At 35.8% G+C, this 8,962-nt stretch overlaps 1 pseudogene; it reads right to left on the bottom strand.

The window, feature by feature from the left end:
* Positions 1-417: 417 nt before the first annotated feature.
* Positions 418-1,380, bottom strand: LOC120007303 (annotated as a pseudogene).
* Positions 1,381-8,962: the final 7,582 nt, after the last annotated feature.

Here is an 8,962-nt window from a genome sequence, read left to right as displayed (position 1 = left end):
GTGGCATGCTTACTTGTTATGACAGCTAGATTATGTATAATTATGGAAAGAAGATTCCATGTAAGTTTAGCATTTTCGATTGTGTTTTGGTTGTATCTGTTACTTGAAAGGAACAATTACATAGTTTCAAGTGGCATGCTTACTTGTTATGACAGCTAGATTATGTATAATTATGGAAAGAAGATTCCATGTAAGTTTATCATTTTCGATTGTGTTTTGGTATTGCTGGTAATAGATACCAAGAAGAACCTAAATCATTTTTTAGGATGATTAGAAAGGACGGATACGATGCAACTAATACAAATGTTAGAACAAAATGGTGCAGTACATAGCAAAGGAAATGTGTTGAAATATTTATGAATCAAATTAAAGTGTTTTATAAGTCAAGATCCAACATCTCTCAACGGCACATAAATCAAACAAAAAGAGGAACTTTTAGGAAGGCTATAAATATTTATGAATCATAAACAATACAAATGTTATTCCACATCGGTGTCCTTGTCTAGTCCTTATTAGCTTATTGTAGACAATGGGTTTATACCAAATTCATTTCTCATATTAAGCTTAAGGAGACTGGAAAAACTTGGCTCTAATTGCAGCGACCAGTTTTTCATGAGGAGGCAGTGTTTCCTTCATCAAAGGGTGGTCTTTTAGGGCATAAATCCACGATACAAAGTGTGGGTACTTGTTGGGATCAACGACCACAACAACAGCCTCTTCAAAAGCCTTGAAGTTGCAAACATGAGTGCCCACCACAATGTCCAGAAACCCCAAATTCTGGCCACCCAAAAATGGAGAATGTGATGGGAAGTCCTCCTTGATGCCTTTTTCAAACACAGTAAGCAACCCATTGAAGTCTTCAATCGCCTTTTCTTGCTATTTGCCTTGAGAAAATATTACTAGAAGATTTGCTGTAATGATCTGATCACCTCAACACCAAAAATCAATCAATTAGTATCAAAACTAATAATTTTTTTTTTTTGTAATGTGGGAATTTAGGAAAATTACCTTTTGATCATGAAAGTCAGCCCAAGAGCGAGCTCTGGCTTTAAGGTAAGGGTCCTCAGGCAGGAGTCTTGGGCCACTATTTTTCCAGCACTCATCAATGTATTCAAGAATAACAAGTGATTCAGCAATGGATTTCCCATTGTGCAAGAGTACAGGAACCTTTTTGTGGACAGGGTTGGAGGTGAGCAGAAGCTCACTTTTATTTGTTAAATCTTGCTCCAAATACTCAAAACCTATGCCCTTCACTTTCAAAGCTAACTCAACCCTCTTGCAATAGGAACTAGCCCATGTTCCTAACAACACTACTTCCCTTAATTCTGCTTGTTTCTCCATCTTTTCTTTCAAGTTTTGATCACTAGGGAGGAGTTTCATGTTCTTATTTATAGAGTTCATATTTGTTTATTGGTGTTAGGTTAGTCAATGTGTTGAGGATAGAATATAAATTCAAATGAGAATGTTGAGCATAGAAAAGATAATTTCTTATAATATCATAAACTTGAATAAAAAGTAACCTAGGAAGCAGAATTGTTTATTAGTTTCTTGGACAACAAGAAGGAGTTAAATCAACTTTATAATTGTGGATAAAGAAAAAAATATGATGCTTAGATAGCATGACAAGTGACACTAAAGTGTGTTTAGACTGGGGATTTGAGGGAAGGGAAAGTGAGTCTCCTTGCAATCCCTCAAACCAAACACATTATAAAAGACGAGAAAAGAAATAAGTGGCACTAAAAGGAAAAGACCTTGTAGTGAAAAGAAACTCTGCGGAAGGAAATTCATCAAGACGAAGCAAATCCCGAAGAAAAGGGTAAATGTGCGTAAATATGGGAACCGTAGCATAATCCCAAAGTGATGTAGACGAAGATCATGAATTCGAAAGCAAATTATGTCCTATTCGAAGAAAAAAAACACTCTCGAATCACTATTATTTAGTTAAGATTTCTAACTTTAAACGTCGGAGTATCACCGGATCATCCACGCCCATTTGTTCTTGCAAATTTTTCTGAGGTTCGCCATGAACGCCACAATTTGGACCCGGCTGCTGATGTGTGTCAATCAGTTTTGTTTATTGGTGTTAGGTTAGTCAATTTGTTATGGATAGAAAATATTTTCAAATGAGAATGTTGAGTACAGAAAGTAGAATTGGTTTTAATATCATAAACTTGAATCAAGTTACCTAGGAAGCAGAATTGTTTATTAGTTTCTTGAAAAACAAGGAGATAAATCAACTTTATAATGCCCTACGTCTAGATGTCCAATTGCAACGCTGGAAGAAAGGGAGGATTTTCTTCATAGACCACTTTAAGTCAATATTGCCTGCCACATAAGTAAATGTTAATATAATAGTAATAAGTAACGGATAAGCTCCTATACTTACAAAAAGGAATAAATTGAGCCCCTATGTTTGTTTTTTGTTTTTTGACCAAGTCAATCGCTCAGTAAGTACAGCCATTTGTGGCCTTGTCTCATCCCTACATAGCAACTGAAGTGGCTCAATTATTCATAGAGAATACTTTCAAATTACATGGCATGCCTATAACAATAGTATCTGACAAAGATCCAGCCTTCCTTAGTGTTTTTTGTAAGGAATTCTTCAAATTACAAGGGTCAAAGCTATGTATGTCTTCTGGATACCATCCACATAGTGATGGCCAAACAGAAGTTCTTAATAGATGCCTTGAAACCTATCTGAGGCGTTTTGCTAGTTCTCAACCTAAGAGATGGGTTCAGTAGCTGCCATGGGCTAAGTGGAGCTACAATACAACATTTCATGCATCTGCTAGAGCAACTCCTGTTGAACTAGTTTATGGGTGCTCTCCACTAGGTTTCGACATCGGGCCGGGCCTGATCGGCCTGGCTGAAAAAAAATTTCAGCCTTGGGCCCGATTTTGAGAATCAGGCTTCGAACCAGGCTAGGCCCTCAAAATGAGGCCCAAGCTCGAGGCCTGAGCCGCTGGGCCCGAATTTTGATTATACTTTTAACTATTTAATATTTATATATTATTATATATATGTATATGCATTATGTATATATATACACATAGAGTGCATATATATATACATATATATACACACAAAGACTGCACATATATATATGTATTATATATATGGATATGTGTATACATATCATGTATATTTATATGCACGTATATGTGTGTGTATATATATATATATATATATATATATATATATATATATATATATATATATGTATATATAGAGCCCAAGCCCCAGAAATGGAGTCCAAGTCGATATAATTTCGGGCCGGGCCGGGCCGGGTTTAGGTCTGCGGGCAAAATGGTGACCCCTACCTTCCACCACATGTTGGCAGCTATGAATTAGGAACTACAAAATTGGATGTGTTTGAGAAGTTCTTGGTTGAAAGAGACAACATGTCAGACTTAGTTGAACACAATTTGAAGTTGGCTCAAGAAAGAATGAAGCAGCAAGCAGATAAGCATAGGTATGAGAGAGAATTTCAAGTAAGGGACTTGGTATATTTGAAACTTGTGCCTTATGAGTTGCCCACATTGACTGCTCGTTCCTACAACAAGCTACATCCCAAGTACTATGAACCTTATGAGGTACTGGCAAGGGTGGGTCCTGTGGCTTATAAATTGAAGTTATCTGAGACAAAAGTGCATCTTGTTTTCCATGTAAGTTGCTTGGAGAGGCATTTGGGACCAACTATATAGCCTATTAGTGAACTGCCACAAGTGACAGATTGTGGTTTAGTACAACAAAATCCAATAGTAGTGCTCTAGCTTAGGGTATACAAAAAGATGTTGCTGGGACCCAACCATCGATTCAATGGGAATGACATAATTTGGAGGAAGTTACATGGAGATTAGACCCTGATTCTCCTTGACATAAATATCACTCGACAATAACTGAGACAAGCAACACAAGATTTTGATAGGAACCTTCGAGTCACCAAGACTTTCCAGCTAAGGGCTTTCTAGTCATTTCACTTGTATTTCTTTTATAACTACTTTGTAACTACTTGTTAGTAAGTCGGTGGGCTTATCTTGTAGTTGGGCTGTTAGTTAGTGAGCAGTTATTGGGTTGGGTTTTGTATATAAAGCTTTTGGGCTCAGTTTGTAAAGCAGTTTTGAAGATTAATGTGAATTAAATTTCATTTCACGAGTTCATCTTCCATTTCAACCCTGCACAACTAAAAAGTTGTTTCTTGGGTGGCCTTAAGCCTGAGCTCAGGTATGATGTTAAACTTCTCAAGCCTACAACTGTCCATTATGCTAATGACATGGCCTTCCAAATTGATGCTAAATTGAGTCATCTTCATGCAAATTTGTCTAAATCTTTGGTGGGAAATAAATCTGTTGATGTGCCTATTAATTATGTTACTAAGAATTATCATACATATTGTCTGCTGCCAATATATTGCCTACTGCCAATAAATCTTTTGATGTTTCAGCTCAGAAAAATTCAACTGTTAATAGGAAAATAACCCTAGAAGAGTTTCAAGAAAAAAGGGCTAGAGGATTATGTTTTTATTGTGATGAGAAGTATACTAGAGGACACTAATGTGCTAAGAAGCCGCTATTGTTGTTAGAAATAGAATTAGAGGAATAATATGTTGATTCAAATTGAGGGAATTAATGAAGAGGGATAGTTCCAGAATGTCTAAAAATGGAATTGAGCTCTAGCGCCTATTATGGTATAGCTTCTGTGCCATCCCTTAAAACAATGAAAGTTGAGGGTTGGATTAAGAATCAATCGATGATAGTGTTAGTAGACTCAGGTAGTACACATAACTTCATAGATGCCAAATTTGTTAAGCATTTGGGAAGTTATTGGGAGAATACATCTGAATTTGAAATAATGGTGGTGGATGGAGAAAAAGTAAAGAGTATGGGTTGTTGCAAATATGTTCCTTTGACTAAGAGTCAGTATAGTTGTTTATCTAATTTGTTTGTCCTTCCCTTCCCTTAGAGGGTTGTGATATAGTACTTGGTGTTCAGTGTCTATCTACTATTGGCCCAATTTTATGGGATTTTAATCACCTGACAATGGAGTTTAAAGTGGATAGTAAGGCCTATAAGTTGAAGTGTGTGAACTACAATAAGTCTTTGTTCAAGGGATTTCTTTACACGAGCTTGAAAAGGTTTTACAAGATACTAGCATTGGCACGTTACTGTATTCTATTGAGAGGATAGAAGTGAAACAGAATGATTATGCTCTTATTGCAGCTCAGAAAATGGAATTGGATACATTATTAGATGAATATGAGTTAATATTCCAATCTCCAACATCCCTTCCACCAGCAAGGGCCTTCCACCAGCAATGGAGCATGATCATAGGATTCCATTATTGCCCGGCTCAACACCTCCTAGTATTAGGCCCTACCATTATGGACCTATGCAGAAAACTAAGATAGAAAAGGCAGTTAAAGAGTTGTTGCAAGCAGGTTTCATTAGGGATAGTCATAGTCCTTTTTCTTCACATGTCTTATCAGTGAAGAAAAAGGAAGGAACTTGGCATATGTGTATGTACTATAGGGAATTAAATCAATTGACAATTAAGGATAAATACACTATACCATTGATTGATGATTTGATAGATGAATTGCATGGATCTAGTTATTTTTCAAAATTGGATTGAAGTTCTGGATATCATCAGATTAGGATGATTGAGGAGGATATTGAGGAGGATGATTTAGGACTCATGAAGGGCATTATGAGTTTTTAGTCATGCCTTTTGGGCTTACAAATGCCCCTGCTACTTTCCAATCTTTGATGAATGAAGTTTTTAAATCATTACTTAGGAAATCAGTGTTAGTCTTCATGATGATATCCTTGTTTACAGTAAATCTTGGGAGGTACATTTATTGGATTTGAAGAAGACGTTTGATATATTACAGAGTAATGGTCTTTTAGTGAAAAGACAAAAGTGTGCATTTGGACAAAATTAAGTGGAATATTTAGGGTATATAGTTTATGGAATGGAAGTAGCTGCTGATCCAGCAAAGATTAAAGTTGTTTTGGATTGGCCAATACCAAAAAATTTTAAGGAATTGAGGGGTTTTTTAGGATTGGCAAGTTATTACAGAAAATTTGTACCTGGTTATGGCAAAATCTATCAACCATTGTATCAATTAACAAAGAAGAATGGGTTTACATGGTCTACTACAGCTAAATTAAGGAAGTTATTGTTGGACAGGAATTTTATTCTAGGGTATAAAGAACACTATCTATTCCATTTACAACAGATCCAAGTTGTACTGTGATCTCAGTGATTGCTTCGTGCAATTTATCTGGGTCATGACTACTTGCTTGTCTGCCCCATGACATATATCGAACACCTTGTATGGCATACTTTGAAACCATAAGTTGCCTTTTGTAGTCTTGAACTTTGTCGGTTGCTTCTTTAAGTCTCCTTTTGGTTTCCCTCAAAGCTTCTTGTAGAGATTCGATGGTTTTCTGGGGATCGTCCTCGTATACGTCTTCCCTTATAGGGGAGAGGTTGAATCTGGGATCATTTCCACCTTCATCTTCTTTAGAAGTAGAACCTTCATCAGTTCTAGACCTTTTTGCAGGTGGAGAGTTAGGTGTATCCATCCTTGAAGATTTCTTGAGAAAGATATTGGTTTCTGCTGATTCTTACTTTTGAATATTTATACAAATGGAATATGAAGGAAGTGTTGGAGCAAGACTTACTGTCTAGGTCAACATTGTGTTTTTGATGATTGTGTATGATTGTATACTAAAATGTGTGTGAGCATGCTTGACTTGAACATATCCTAAAATGCTAGAAAACATGCTTAAATGGTTATTTGGTTAATTGTTTAATATCTTAATTGTGCATATACACTTAAATGAAGGCTTATGCATAGTTCTATGTGAATTTGATATCTATATATTTTTGAGATAGTGCTGGAAATTTAGTTTTGAAAACAAACATACATGGACTAAGTTAGGGCATTAATCTTCTAATGATCATAATTTATCTTAACCAACTTAGATCAAAATGACTTGAAATTTGAACCACATGCACATAAAAGTCTAATATATGCTCTAGGACTATAATCATGATAAATTAAGTGCATCACATATACATTTGGTCATATGTTTAAATTCCGCCAAAACTAGGTTTTACCTAATTTTGTGCATATGTGTTCTTTGTGAACGTGGTGAACCAAATGAACTCCGATTTAAATGAAATTTCGTGTGCATCTTAGTTTTATCACTATAAACATATTTGACCTAGTAAAGTTCAAGAGAAAAGGTCATTTACACTGAGTTTGCAAAATGACATTGAATTTACACTTAGAATTTATCGGTTTCACTATTAGTGACTTATTTGCTTGGTTGAGTGACCAAACGATTTCCGATTGTTATGAAATTTTATATGGACATTTTAATATATATAAAATGATTTATCATGCAGTAATATGAATTTTCTGGGTTGTTTTTCTAATGTAATTAACCTATGCGCTCTATATGAAGCTCTTTGAGCTTACATGCAATTGGGGAGTTCTACCTCCTATTTCTTTGTAGGTTAATCATCATGAGGATGTTATATCACTCAGAATTCAGTTTGATCAAGTGAATTGAAGTCCGGTTTTCAAGTATGAGCTTGGATCTCTAGAAAACCAAGAAAAACCTATGTTCATCAACCTTCCACTAAGGCATTTTGATTGATGATTGGAACTAGCCTTAGGGCTGTATAATATGGATATATTGGTGCTGCCAAATTCAGAGTTGTAAGTCAAGATTGGAGGGACATGTTTGGTCACTTGAAGGATCTCTTGTCTTCATCAAACAAGATCTTGCACATGCTTCCTTTATTGAGGTCAATGATCATATTTTTGTGAGAAGACAATTGATGAAGCTAAAGGACAAATGCAATGGTTGAAATTTGTAAGAGATGAGAAAGTATATTTTGCAACTAGACAAGACTTAGATTATGAAGATATTCTTGAAGACTACAAGCTCCAACGGTACACTAATCTATGGCTGAGATTGAATTGTTTTGAATTATGAATGGATCAGATTACAACAAGACTTGAATGGTTAAGATGACCATTTAAAAGGTGAATCCAATGGTTGTGCATAAGACCATATTCTTGCTTGCAATTTTTGACTTAAAAGAAGATCTTACTTGATTTTTGGAGTCAAAGATGGTTGCAAGTTGCTACACATTTTGTAGGAAATCATTGGAGATACCAAGGCCAAGATTTGGTGTAAGTTTGATCAAATGGTCAAAGATGACAAAATTGTTGGAGATACCAAGGTCAAGATTTGGTGCAAGTTTGATCAAATTGTCAAAGATGGCTGCAAGTGCACATGACAACTCAAATCTTGGAAAGCTAGACTTGGAAAATGATGCAAGTGCAACGGCTACATATTGCAAGGTTGAGATTTAATGATCTATTCATTCAATGGCCAAGATTTACACATGTAATTGAAGGTCGAGATTTGAAGATAGAAAAAGATCCAATGGTGGAAATCACAAGAGCTTGGTAAATTATAAAGAGGGGTTCTTCCTCATTCCAACTTGGAGAAGCCAAAATTACATTGAAGAAATTCTTGTTCTTAAAGCTTCCAAGCTAGTTTGTGCCATTGAATCCAAGCTTCTACCCAAGCCACTCTAAAGGCTTCCTCACTATTTTGCTTTTGCAAAGAGGGAGTGCTTCTCATTTGGCTTCTTATTTTCAGATTCGAAAATCCTCATTATTCTTCATTTTCTATCCAACCCGTGAGGTGATATTGTGATTCTTGAGTGTTCCTCAACCCCATTTGCTTAGTGCAAACCTTGAGTGAACCATTTATACCGAACACTTGTAAAAGTCCCTTCATTGGGCAAAAACCTTGTTGAGGTTGAGTTTAAGGGAGTGCTTGAAACCCTTGGTTGTAAAGTTTGAAGATTATCTTGAAATCTTCAGTTTTAAGGGTGACCTAAAAACCCTTGTGAGTTTTGTGGAGCTCTTGAG

This window comes from Tripterygium wilfordii, chromosome 10, assembly GCF_013401445.1.
Source record: "Tripterygium wilfordii isolate XIE 37 chromosome 10, ASM1340144v1, whole genome shotgun sequence".
Classification (NCBI taxonomy): domain Eukaryota; kingdom Viridiplantae; phylum Streptophyta; class Magnoliopsida; order Celastrales; family Celastraceae; genus Tripterygium; species Tripterygium wilfordii.
Note: the sequence above shows the minus strand (reverse complement) of the source record. Positions and strands in the feature narration are given on the sequence as shown.